We start from the raw sequence: 13,677 nt of genomic DNA, 5'->3' as shown, positions 1-13,677 counted from the left end.
ACTGAAGTAAACTTTTGGTCCGTATTTATTTATCTGTCTGGCTAGTGGCTAAACTGATTTCTGAAACAAATACCTTTTCGAAAATCAAATGTGTTGGTTTACTAAGGACAAGGGAAAATGACGAGCATGGATCACAACTGTGGCAGGTGGTTTGGTAGCCAGGCAAGAATTTAAGGACCTGTAGCTAACATGGTTTATATAATTTTACACAGTAACTTTAGCACGGTGTAATAGTTGATACACGTTAGATATATGAAGGTTATTTACTTAATTTATTTCCTTTGTTATCAGAAATAAACTACTGTAAAGTATAGGGGTGTCCATGGTTAACCGATTAACCGATTAACCGTTAAAAATTGTTTAACCGAGTAAAACATTTTGCTCGGTTAAAATGGCATCAATGGCGTGCATTGAATTTAGATGTAATAAATTTTTGCACCACCAGAGACCGCCAAAGCGCTCCCAGACATTTGTAATGTCCACAAGTAATAGCAGTTTTCTAATATGAAGCGGGCAAAGAAAAGGACAGCGTGGGAGCACTTTAAAATCGAGAATGACAGGGCAAAATGCAAGTATTGCAATGCAGTGCTTATATACTTCATCTACAACCTAGGGGTGCTGCGGTGACAGAATTTTTCCACCGGTTAATGCATGCAGACGTGCGCATTTTACTTTCACTTTTGAATTACGCAATTGTTTAAATGCAGCGCTTGCGTAAGCTGCATTAAATCGCGTATGAATTTGCGTGCTTATGAATAAACAGCTGGTTTAATTAAGTGCTTGAGTCAATGTGCGCAGGTAATTCTCGCAGAACTCGCCAGTTCCAAGCAGTGCAACCGGCTACTCCTCCATAAAGCGCTGCTTGAATGACGGGTTTATTATTTTTCTTGATAAAAAATACAAAAAAAATCTCGCTTATATTAAACATCATATATGTGCATTATAACAAAAACGAGTAAGCACGCAGCTTCTGCTATCGTCTGGTCAGTCAGCTCGCCTCGCAAACTCTGACAGAAATAAATGAAATCTGACACCTGCTGCTTTGTGACGTGACGCGCGTTCAGCTCCGCTGTGAATTCATGCAGCAGACACATTCAGTTATAAGTGTTCGCTCTCTCTAACGAAGCTAAATGATTTAATTACAAGAAAATTTCAAAACGACGGTGAAAGACGGTGGCGGGGTGGGCAAGTGATCTAACTGGTGAGAGGCTGAAGCACCGGCAAATCACCGTTTCACCGACTATCGCGGCAAACCCAGCCAACACCCGGGCATCATAGAGAGGCGGCCGCGGAGCCTGCGAGTTCCTTCGCCCACGCGAACGCAAAAGTCAGTGACATACTTAAGCTGCTCTGTCCTTACCACTGCGTTTTATTTCTATAAATTAATTTTGTTTTAAATGTGGTCCAACCAGTTATTAAAGGTGTTAAAAATTAATAACTATCCATTTCTCGTGTGTCTGTATCTCTGGGTTGCCTTGCGCATAATATGGTTAACCGAGTAATAACCGCTAAGGGTGTCGGTTAACGGTTAATTAAAAACTTGAAAACGTGCAGCCCTAGTAAAGTACTCTACTGTTATATACTACTGTTATTGATTCTATGTGAAAGTCTACCGGACGACTTCCCAACAAATCTGAACATCCTAAAGGGGACATTTTACAAGATGTTTGGTATCCTTTGGTGTCCCAAGAGCATGTATGTGAAGTTTTAGCTCAAAATACCATATAAATTGTGTTATAGCATTAATTATATAGAATATAATATAGAACTTTTTATAGCATGTTAAAATTGCCACTTTGTAGGTGTGAGCAGAAATCTGCCGGTTTTGGTTGTTAGGGGTGCAACGGCTCAAATTACTCACGGTTCGGGGGGTGTGTCAAAGTTTAAGGGTCACTGTTTCAGTACACTTCAGAGTGTGTATTTTTACGGGGAAAAGGCTACTGTCAAATTCTGTATCGGGCGATAACAACATTAAATGACTCGATCTGTGCTCGCTAAATTTGCCGATCTCAATATGATTAATGACAGGCATCATATTAAATTAGACATGCCTTTATGTGAAAATGGCCCCTAACAAAAGTATTACATGATAGCAGGGTTTTATATTACATAAAGAATTTGCAATACTACAGTGTTTCCCACAGGATTTTGAGATACTGTGGCGGTGATGACGTCACACGCTGATTAGCATATATGTGACATCATTGCGTCGTGTTTTACTCTTTGATCCGTCACATTATATTGCATTTTAACACAACTGAATGCTATTTTTACATAGTTTCTGTTCTGTTGTCTATAAAATAGGCCCGTCACAGATAAATGAATATATTGGAAACACTGTAATACCATGAACAGCAGTGCAAAAACATCATTATAGGTGGATCTTAGCACCATACGCTTACAAAAGTGAACTAGTGACTTCTATAGCAATAAAAGCTATATTAACAGAAATGACTAAAGCCTAAATTTATCTGTATTCCTTCATTCTCCGTAAGTGGCCGTGCACAAAGATCGCTGAAAGCGGAAGTTCTACTTATCAGCGTGAAGATCCCCCATGTGGCTGCAATTAGAGACTATTTTTACACAGGGTGAGCATTTTATTTTAAATATACCCAATTACTGCAAGTAATACAACAAAGGCAACAATTGTGATATTACTTTATCAAGAAAAAGTTTTAACAGTTGCAGTCATCAAAGAGCTTGCATATCAGCTTGAAAATCGGTATCGGCTGATCATAAAAACAACAAATCGGTATCGGCTGCAAAATTCCTGATCGGAGCATCCCTTATTTATTGGGTTACAAACATCTAACTTTTCTCCTTCTTTTGCCATGCTGAACAGTCCGGCAACACGGTTGGAGAGCTGCAGATTAGGATAGGTATTATTATAATAAGATCTCTTTCTGACATCAAAAGGTCATTCAATTACCTATTTTTCCCATGCTTGGAGAAAATGGTTTATCAAAACTAAGTTACTGGGTTGTTCTTTTTCATATTTTCTAGGTTGATAAAAGCACTGGGGACATAATTACAGCTTAAGAGTCAGGAAAAAGGCAGATTTTCATGATATGTCCCCTTTAACCAGCTGTGTCCACAACATAACCAAGCAGCAGGACATTTCACCACTTGCTTTGTTTCTATTTTTGCAGCATCACACTGGTAAGCCCCATCCACAGCGAAATCTCACTGATCTAAATCCCACGGTTACCTGTATATTAAACATCAGATGTGCTCTCATGGGTTCTTATTGTGGCATGCTGTGCAGTTTAACATTCATTACTTGATGCCAAAAACAAACTCCATCACGCATGACAAAGACACGATACATGTGACTAATTCAAGCATGTGATGCGATGGCGGTTTTAGCTTGTGTCACATACTGGGCGAACCACCCTTCAGCACCCACCCAACTCCACTGCTTAATAGGGGTGGGAATCGCGTGGACCCTCATGAATCAATTCAGAATCGATTCTTAGGGTCCCGATTCGATTCAGAATCGATTCTTGACGTATTAATTAGCATATTTGTGATGCCATTACATCACATTTGCTCTCAAAGCCAGGCTAGTCTAGTGTTTGCGCTTTTGCTACTAGTCTCTGAACCGTCATATACAGTACTTTAATGCAACTAAGTGATCAATATACATATAGGCTATATGTTCTGTTTCTGTTGTATGACATTAAAACCAGTAAAAAATAGTAATTAAATTTGACATATTAATTCTATAAGCATTAACTTCCACAAACTGACTAACGTTAAGCGATAAGCATCATCATTATACACATTGATTTGGGCAGTATTACTGTATTTATCTAATGCAGTGCACCCAGCGTCTGGATAACAAACTGAGTCTATATTTTTACAAAAGTATATTAATATATAAACAGTCAGCGGATGGTTTTGGGAAACGCTATTATAGCAGAGTCAGATGAGTCAGTCAGTCAGTAAATTAAATGCACTGTTTCTCCCTGCTGCTCACTTAACAGAGAAAAGGCAGAGGAAGACCATCCCAAAGTGTATTTTGTTTTCTTGCAGTTTAGAATTAGTCAAACAGGGCTGTTCTAGATGTATTTGTTTATTTCTTTCTTTAATGCTTGTGTAAGCTCCGATGTAGGTGCACGTGCAGAGCGTGCTCTCTCAAGCTGTCCGTGTGCAGCACCGCTTCCCCAGTTGAGTTCCGCCTTTTGATTCTAATAACGTCACGTTATTATTTTGTGAGCTATATTATTTTACATTTAAAAATCTTGACATTTGTGGAATCGATTCAGAATCAGCCACGTTCGCATCGCGATGCATCGAAGAATCAATTTTTTTGTCCCACCCCTACTGATTAAACAACTAAAACTCTCTATCCCTGACTTTACTAACAAGTCATCAATTACCTCATCATAAGGAATCTGCCCAGGAACTGCAGAGTTATTTCTCATGATAGCAGGGCCACTGACGTTAATTGACAAGTTTTTACAGCAATCCATATTTCCACTATTAACCGCCAGTTGGCGCTTTTATTGAACTTATAAAACCCAGAAGCAACCCCTTAGGTCAAACAGTAAAGAACTTCATGTATGTTTAATGATTGCTCTGAATCTGATCTCTGTTACTTTTTATTCAATATTCGAATATGCATTTCGAACACGACGTGAATCCGTAATCGAACTATAAATAAACTGTCCGGGTTTTAAAATGCCATGTGTATCGCATGTTTTTCAGTCTAAGCTGAGAGTAAGAGAAGGAAAACGTGGCTCCGGCTTCTGCAGACTTTTTTAGCTTTTTCTGTGGGAATTTTTTGGAAAATTCTGCGGAATGATTTTAAATGTTTAAAAAATAAATATTAGAAAATTTAAGCTGTAAATATTACAAATTACTAAATTATTACTTTTTAAAGGCTTACAAGGAAAATGAATACACCAAACCAACGAGTCTTGTAAATTAAAAATTGGACCAACATGAACCAGATAGAATTATAGTTTGTATATAAATTTACATATATTATTGTTTATAGTTTTATAGCAGAATAAAAAGCTTGTGTTAATACGTTCGCATTATGAAATTAGCATGTATGAAGATAATTTCATAATTTTTACAACACAATGTAAACTTTATATTAAACATAACAACAGCATTTGTCTTGTAAACGGATATGAAACGATCATGTGCTGACTGTCGGGCATCACATAGACGACAGAGTCAAGTGAGATCTGCTTAACTCCCGCTGAGTTAAGTTTAAGTTCATATCAAATATCAAATGGTTTGTGCTCTCTATAATTAAAAACGGTCAAGCGAACAGCACGCACAGAGTTAATGTACTTGTCAATGATGGCTCACAAACGCGTGAGATAGGCTATGTATGTGTGCTTGTTGTCAAATGACGATTACTTCTCACAAACACACTCAAGTGCGTGATGTGTGCTTGTCAATGACGGACATTAAATCTGCGGAATTCCATGGATTTTCCGCCGAAATCTGCGAGCACGGATTCCGTTTGGGCCTGGCTATATGCCTTATTCCTGCTGTTGTTTAAGTTGTCACATTATTGTTTGTGCCTGTTCTGAACAGTTTTTTTTCATGTAGCCTAATTGTGGCTACATAATGACACTTCATATAAGTTGTTATTCATACAAGTTGATAACCTGCTGTTTCAAAGATTTAAGGCGGAGTGCACAATGTTTGAAAAACGCTTTGGAAAAGGAGACGGGCCGACTACCAAAACACACTTATAGTCAATCAGCAGGAGCGTGTCTACTAACCGACATCCTTGCCGGTTTGCGCATGTGTGGGGCGGGTCTTTTAAAAGACGGTCCAGATTCTATTGGAGTAGGGGCATGTTTGTTTAGGTGATTTCAAATATCAACATTGGCTTTCAAACATTGTGCACTCCACCTTTAAGTAAAAAAATAATAATAATCCAGACAGTCCTGTTTATGACTGTCACTGTTATATAAATTTGTGATTGAATCTCCATTACGGTGTTTTTTTAATGCGCGCGGGGGGCAGGTAGATATTCGAATATATTTGAATATATTGCATGATATTCGATATCCGTTCGAATTTATTTTTTCTCAAAAGTGACAGTCCTATTGTGAAAGCAGAGGGTGTGTTCTTTCATTGGTTATATTGAATGTTTAAATATCTAAAAAATAACATTTTCTGGAAGGCATTAAACTTTTGTGAAAATCATTTTAAAAAATGCTGGCGGGGAAAGAGTTAAGGGTCTGTAAAAGACGTGCAATGAAACACAGTCTAACAAAATTCTGATAAATGAAATTGTGATTTTTGGTTGAATTATCCCTTTAACCAAATGTGTATGCCAGCAGCTTTGTGGGTTGAATTTGCTACTAATAAAAACACCTAAAAACACCTAGAACCAAGAAAAGGAAGTCATTTAAAATATGCATCTGCTGCATGACAATGTCACATGCAACATGCAAAAATCTTGTGGCTGTAAGGCAAGTGTCATGAACAAGTGTTTGGATTGAAAAAACCTAAAAGAAAATGCCTAGTTTTAAAATTATAGCCCAGGGGGCAAAACAAAAGATTTTTTTCCATGGGCCTATTATTGTTTAAGTTGTTTCTGACCCCTGTAATGTTTTCAGGTATACAGAAACTGAGTCAAGTAATCAAATGTAAAATACACTTTTTTATTGTCTTCAATGTATAAATTCAATCTATATTCATCCTTATTCAAGTTACAATCAGGAGTGAGACTATATTTTATGGACTAATATGGCCATGCTGTATTAGTTCAAGCGCAAAAAGATGTGACAGAGAACACAATTCAGTATTCGCAGGCCATTTGAGATGTGGCTTTCTGAGCATATTCTTGAATATTTAAATTGCCAATAGAGATGCACCGATAGGATTTTTTGGGCTGATACCGATACAGATTTAAACAGACAACTTCTGGCCGATATTAAACAATTGTACAATACTATACAGTTGGTCTATTAGCTAGTTTATTTCTGCATCAAATTATTTTTACTGAACATGGATTGGATCTAATTAACATTCAACTGACCAACATAATAAGAGAGGCACAAATTAAGCTAAAACACATATAATAAGACAGCATGACAACCTTCAAAGGTGTTTTTTGCTATTCAGCATTTATTTTATTAACAACATTTACTCATTTTTTACATATAATGGATTTCTTTATGCAGTTAATTAATAAACAATCGGTATCGGCCTTTCTCGTGCTATTGCCGATATGCCGATGGTTTCAAATTCATAAAAAATCGGCGGCCGATACATCGGTGCATCACTAATTGCTAAGGCTTAAAAACGTGCAAATGACAAACTTCAGTGACAAAAATGTATGCAAAAATGCAAACCATAACAAAAACCACTTAAATTATGGATTTTATATATATTTAACTGCCCTTCAAATGAGCAAGATAACACATTAATCATAAACGGAACCAAAGAACTTGAAAACTTGGGGGGACTAAATGGTAACAATGAGACCGCCCTTACAATCTATAAAACTGAATCCAAAAGGCAATTTTTATTGATCAGGTACTGCAAGATGGTAAACTGATGGTTTATAAGCCACAATGTCTCAATGTGTAAAAAACACATATTGATCGGGTGGACGGATAATGCATGTCTGTATGTGTCATATTACAGTCTAAAACTACATTCCAACAACAGCCCTAGCTTCTCCCGTATATATTTTCATATAGATCATATTATTTCTCCCTCGAGGGACCATTAGAGCAGGTATGAAATTATGGTCTGGTACCTGGATCTCTATAGGTCCATAACGTGTTGATGCATGTCCATTTTTTAAAGCTTTGCAATTTGCATTGATGACTGTAGGGCTGGGCCGGTTTGGATTTTTTCTTACCGCGGTCGGTAATCAACAAATTCCCGCGGTTTTGCGGTTTATTGGCAAGACAACGAGTTAAATAACATGCATGACTTATTTATGTTTAATAAACAACATGTGCAAATTACTTAAGGAACATGTAAAGTGAATATTATTTCCTTCCACATTTATTCAATTTCAACATTCAACAACTTGAACAATTAATATTATCAGTTAAATTTTTTTTTAACGCATTGTGCGTGTCCACACGTACGTGCCTACAGACATTTCTCCACTTTTCTATCCTTAATTTATGAATGGCCTGTAAATGACGCAAATTATTGCTGCCCTGATGGTCTGGTAAAATAACCATTTGTATGAGAAATCACTTGTACTGCATATGTGTCCGTGCTTGAGTGTAGTTGGAAGCTGCACGGAGACGCGTGTGTGTGCGCGCGAAATGACACGGTCTGTCACGCGCGCGTCCGGGCAGTGCGCAGTCCGCGTCTGTCTCGCGTGCTCGGGACCGCTTCTGTTCTAGACACTTACCATTAACATCTGTCTTTATCCACAAACGGAGAAAGAAGACGCAAAAGCAAACCTTTTTGAAATGTGTCCTGCTGTAGAAATGGCCACTGTGGTAGGCTGGATGAAAAAGAGACGATCTAACCTCTTTGGATATTAATCCTCGGACTGATCGCGTGCTCTTTATGTTGCGTGACAATTTAATAATGTATGAAACCTGATTCTGTTGTTGATCTGTTGCAGCTGTTTGTTCAAATTAAATAAAATGTTTGTATTGCTTTACCGAGTCACAGACAACGTCACCCGTATTTCTACTCAATGACAATTTAATATTAAAATCATATCAGTTAAGATTTAATGTTCATAACAAGCTGCGGTTGTTTAAAAGCTGCGTGTATAACATCCCCACATAAACACACAAGTGCAGGCCAATGTTTCAAGTTTTTTTTTTTTTTTTTTTTGCGGTTATGACGGTGAGGAGCTCAGACCCGCGGCATGGGTCACGTGACCGCGGTATGGCGGTAATGCGGTTACCGCCCCAGGCCTAGATGACTGATATTTATTGTACTGATATCTAACACTACAATGATTGACTGTATATGCATGGGGTTAACTTCCTGTAAAGACAGGTATTATGTTACCAGATTTATCATAGAACAAACTGACAATAAGGAAACACCCAAATCAAACATAATAAAAACATATTTTGAAACTAAACAGATTTACATTTCAATGCTTTAATAAATTAACCTTACTGTATGGACTAATTTTGCCTGAATGCATGGTTAAATTCTGACACATTTGTGTGTCTTGCCTTCATCATCTGTTTCAGCATCATTTCAAAACCCCATCCATAATATCTAGTCACCGTTACCCATTAGCAGTATATCCTTATTTAAAAAAAGCTCCCCTTGTTCTTTTAATTCATCTGGATTGAGTCTGTCACAGCGCTTGCTGTTCTTGTCATATTGGAAAATTGCCTAGATTCACCCACTACACCACACAAACTTGGACACCTATACAGTTCTTGTGAGGACCACCGCTCCACCATCTTTAAAGTGGTCTTAAAATAATTTTATTTGTGTAAAAATCATATAATTATTGATATTATGTATCATTTTACCCAGGGTAAACCCCTGATTTAAGGTTACCCACAGTATATTGCTGGATACGGACCTTTTTTGCTGGATTGGATAGTGGACGGACCGGGCCGATACTGTGCATAACTCCATAAATGTTTTATACACTATATTCAAAATCTTCCTAATATATTTGACAGCTTATGCGTAACACAAATGCATATATTAAGATATTTAAAGAAACAAAAACTGAATAGTGTGGTTCTCGCTGAGGTAATACACTGAAGAAGCAGTAAATTAAATATGTCTCATGCGACATTCTTCTCCCGGGATGTGCATAAGCGCTATTGTGCAACTCAGCACTGAAGTCTTTAATGTTGTAACAGTTTTGCGCAATTAAGTAAAAATGTGCTTGGACTATATATTTGCTCAATCGTATATACACTCAAAAACTGGCATTATTAATAAATACTTAAGAACATTTAAATTCTTTTAACTTGTATCTCATTTTAAATTAGTATTTTACACTTGACGTGATATTCTCCTGATTTTGTGTGCGTGTATGTGTGCGTATGTGTGTGGACACGTACACACACACACACACACACACACACACACACACACACACACACACACACAGAATTCTAAATGGTCAAGAAAAATATTAGGATCGGATACCTATCGGCAAATACTCAGAATCCAGGTATCGAAATCGGATCGTTATGGAAAAGTGGTATCAACCCACACTTATACAAAATTACTGAAAAAACACACATATTTCCAATCATATAAATTATTTTTTAACAGGAGCAGCTGCTCAAAAGGAAAAAAAAAGTTTTACCACTCATTTGCACGACACATTAATTGTTTAATGTGCACCAATCTGTACGGGACTCAAGAGTGTGCACTTTCCACACGGTGACATAAGAGATCGAGGGCAGTGGTTTGTAAATATATGAACACTGTTAGTGTTAGAAGTCGCAAAGAGTACCAAATTAAACAAATAAAAAAATGCAAATAGAATTTATGAATATGTTACAGTACTGCAAATCCTGGAGCAACACAATACAGGTATTAATCATTTTCATACCGGTATATCGCCCAGTGGATGTGTTAAATCACCGAAAATGAAATGTCATCTACATTCCCTAAAATGTAAACGTGTTTTGAAGTTTTGGGCATGTGATATTTACTGTTCTGACATGCTTTATGTGTGTGACAGACACAATAACTTTAAATACATGTTCATTTAAATGCATATTCGTTTACCATATAATATGTCTGTCACAGCAAAGGCAAGGAGACTACACTGGTATGGTTCGGGGTGCGGATATATACATTTCAGAAAATCATATGCTCGGGTGCATAATTTATAATGACAGGGTTCTGTGACGTTATAGCTGATCCGTGCATCTCTGCTAGTCTATAGCAGTAAAAGTGAAACTCGTTACTTTACAAATCGGGTGATCAGGTCTGTAAAATCTGTGTTTTTTACCTAGTTACCATCATAAAAAATGTTAAAGATTGTGTACCAGCAGTTTTATTTAGAAAATATCAGCATACATTTTCCTTTTTTGTATAGCATTAAATGTGGAGAATTTATAGAAATTAGGTCTGTAGTGGGGTTTTTTTGCGCCACCCCAATTTAATCACTGGGTCTTACCTGGCCACCCCTTTTTGCTATGCCCCTGATTTTACCTTATAAAATATAACTAGTTCAACATGACATTACCCCTTACATTTAACATCCAATCACCATTTGATTTTAATTAAGCTACATTATCCCATTTATCACATACTTTTCTAGGGATGAGTCTATTCATTCAGTGTATTAATTTTAAAATGTATACATTTCGTTTGCTATTATTTAGCCCTGCAACTACAAAATGTTCCCACCAGGCTTCTCACATATCCAACTAACTAACACCAATGGACTGGATCCCACTTAAATACTGTTTCAAGGTATTTAATTGAACTTAAGCATGCATAACAAATGAAGCGTCCGTGAACACAGAGGGGCAACGTTAATAGAGCGCATTGAACTCAACATTACGCCCGTTTTAAACACAAGCACACGATTTACAATAAAAAAGCGCTCCGATATACTGCACCGACTAAATTGCATGCATGCAGTCAATCAATCAACGCAAAGCTGCGCCGACGGATCCATTTTTTGTTTCATTCAAATCATTTAATAGCGCGTCCATATCTTCACATTGTCTCAGATTGTGGCATGATCGACCAATCCACAGAGACGACGGAGCAACGTGGAGCACACGACCACTCGTTTATATTTGCCTCAAAAAATAAACACGCAAATAAATGAGATAAAGGTGTGTTGCTAGGTTGATACTGTAAAGCATTTAGCTTTGAAATCCCAAAACTGTCTTCATAACGGAGTGAGAAACGCGGCTTACCTGAGAGTTCAGCCCGCGTTCATTGTTCGCTTGAGAGACTGAGATATTCCTCTCGAACCCTGCTAACCGCTATTTTTTGCGCTGTTTTGATAGGGATTATTTTGAGGACGTGTTGCGGGATCACGGATGCTCCGGCGGTACCGGACGAGCGCGTAGTTGGATGTCCAGTTTCTTCGTCTCTCTGTGTTTTATCTGATGAGTGAGTTTAGCTTGAAGGGGAGGAGCCTCGTGGAGCAGCCTCTGTACACAGAGCGCTTGATTGACAGCTCGTTGCGCTCAACAAACCTCAGACCCTCGTGGCTAGCAAGACGACGGAATATTATGAAAAATAAGGTTGGTTTAGAGATGTCATGCTTTGTAGCGTGTTATGTTTTGACCGGTTCTTTGTGCTGTTTTTAACAATTTAAATAACAGGCAAAATTCATTATAGCACAGCTTTAAAGCACTGTTAAGGATGCCCTCGTCTGTTCTTACTTGTCACTCACTAACTAGCAATTAAGCAAAGTCTTATACAATTCCTAGCAGTTCCAGTCAGATTCCAGATTGGACGAGGGCCACGAGTGCTAATATAGGACCACAACCGCACGATTAACTGTTTTGTATCATTTCGCCACAGAAACAACCAACTTATCGATTACCCCAGATAACCTCTCACAGCAGAAACAATTCTGCACTCTCTATTTCTCTATTTTGCCTTTTTATTACAATATTGATTTCTCATAAACAGTCCAAAATGCCATTGTTTGTTGTAATAATGTTTCTGATTAGTAAAGGTCTCATTTATGCGTCAAATCTGCTTAACATGGCTCTTTACATTGATCTGATTTAAAGTGTCATTCTTCAAGTTGCTACACCACACCACATACATTTTTTTTGATGTAGACGTATACTTCAGCCTTAACTAAAGGGACAGTAACACTTTTGAGCATGCAAATATTTTTCTGACATTATTGGGAATATGGGTGGGGAGCGCTTTCTCAGTATAAATTATTTCACTTCTCCATTTTTTGCTTTTCAGTAGACCCTGCTGAAAAAAACAATAGAAACAAAATTCTAATGGTTTCCATTAAAATACCAATATGAACCATTAGCTTTAAACATTAAAACCACTACACTGTAGTGTGTTTTGGGCCATATTTCATTAGAAACAATACATATTCCATTAGAACCAATACATAGAACCAATACATACCATTAGAGACCAACAAAAACCAATACACTGTAGTGTGTTTTGGGCCATATTCCATTAGATAATGGTTTTATTGTTTTTTTTTCAGCAGGGGAGATAAAGGTCAGTGCCTACCGGTTTTCTACTGGTAACATATCTCTATGTGATACGAATTTGCAGGTCAGAGTTCACCAGACTTGAGTTTTGGTATGCAACGAAGTGCTAAATATCTTCGCACAAACTTGCATTTTGGGTCTGACGCATTCACATTAGGAGTGTGACGAGATGCTTACTATGTGTTCATACGAGATGCGAATAAAGCGAAAAAAATGTGCTATTCGCGCATAGTTGGACTTGAAAATGTTTCATTAACTTGCTTCATTCGTGAGTGAAATTCACATCATTCACGTCACTCACTTTCTTCCAAGCAATATCCTTTTCTATAAAAGTATAAAAGATGTGTCATACAGCTCCGGTTGTCCACATACTTGGTTTACGCACCGCCTCATTTGCGCAAATTGCGCTGCAGGATGTCTATCATGTCTTTGGATTGACTCAACATGTAAATCACTTGCGCTTAACGCTTTATTCGTGTTTGGTGTGAGAACTAGACAATATTTTTACCTTTTTTTAAGAAATACTCAATAATAAAGTATATGAATGGAAAGCTGAAATCACATA

General features: G+C 37.4%; 1 protein-coding gene across 2 annotated transcripts in view; it reads right to left on the bottom strand.

Annotated features, from left to right (window-relative positions):
• st6gal2a (ST6 beta-galactosamide alpha-2,6-sialyltranferase 2a) overlaps positions 1–12,204 on the bottom strand; it is an 81,060-nt gene extending 68,856 nt beyond the window's left edge. The window contains exon 1 of one of the 2 annotated variants that reach the window (XM_055214659.2): positions 11,829–12,204. The gene's annotated coding sequence lies outside the window, so the exon portion shown is untranslated. The remainder of the gene's footprint in view (positions 1–11,828) is intronic. The other variant, XM_055214657.2, reaches the window with a different exon arrangement.
• Positions 12,205–13,677: the final 1,473 nt, after the last annotated feature.

The sequence above is a fragment of the Misgurnus anguillicaudatus genome, chromosome 17, assembly GCF_027580225.2.
Source record: "Misgurnus anguillicaudatus chromosome 17, ASM2758022v2, whole genome shotgun sequence".
NCBI classification, from domain to species: domain Eukaryota; kingdom Metazoa; phylum Chordata; class Actinopteri; order Cypriniformes; family Cobitidae; genus Misgurnus; species Misgurnus anguillicaudatus.
The sequence above is the reverse complement of the archived record's forward strand: the minus strand, read 5'-3'. Positions and strand labels throughout refer to the sequence as shown.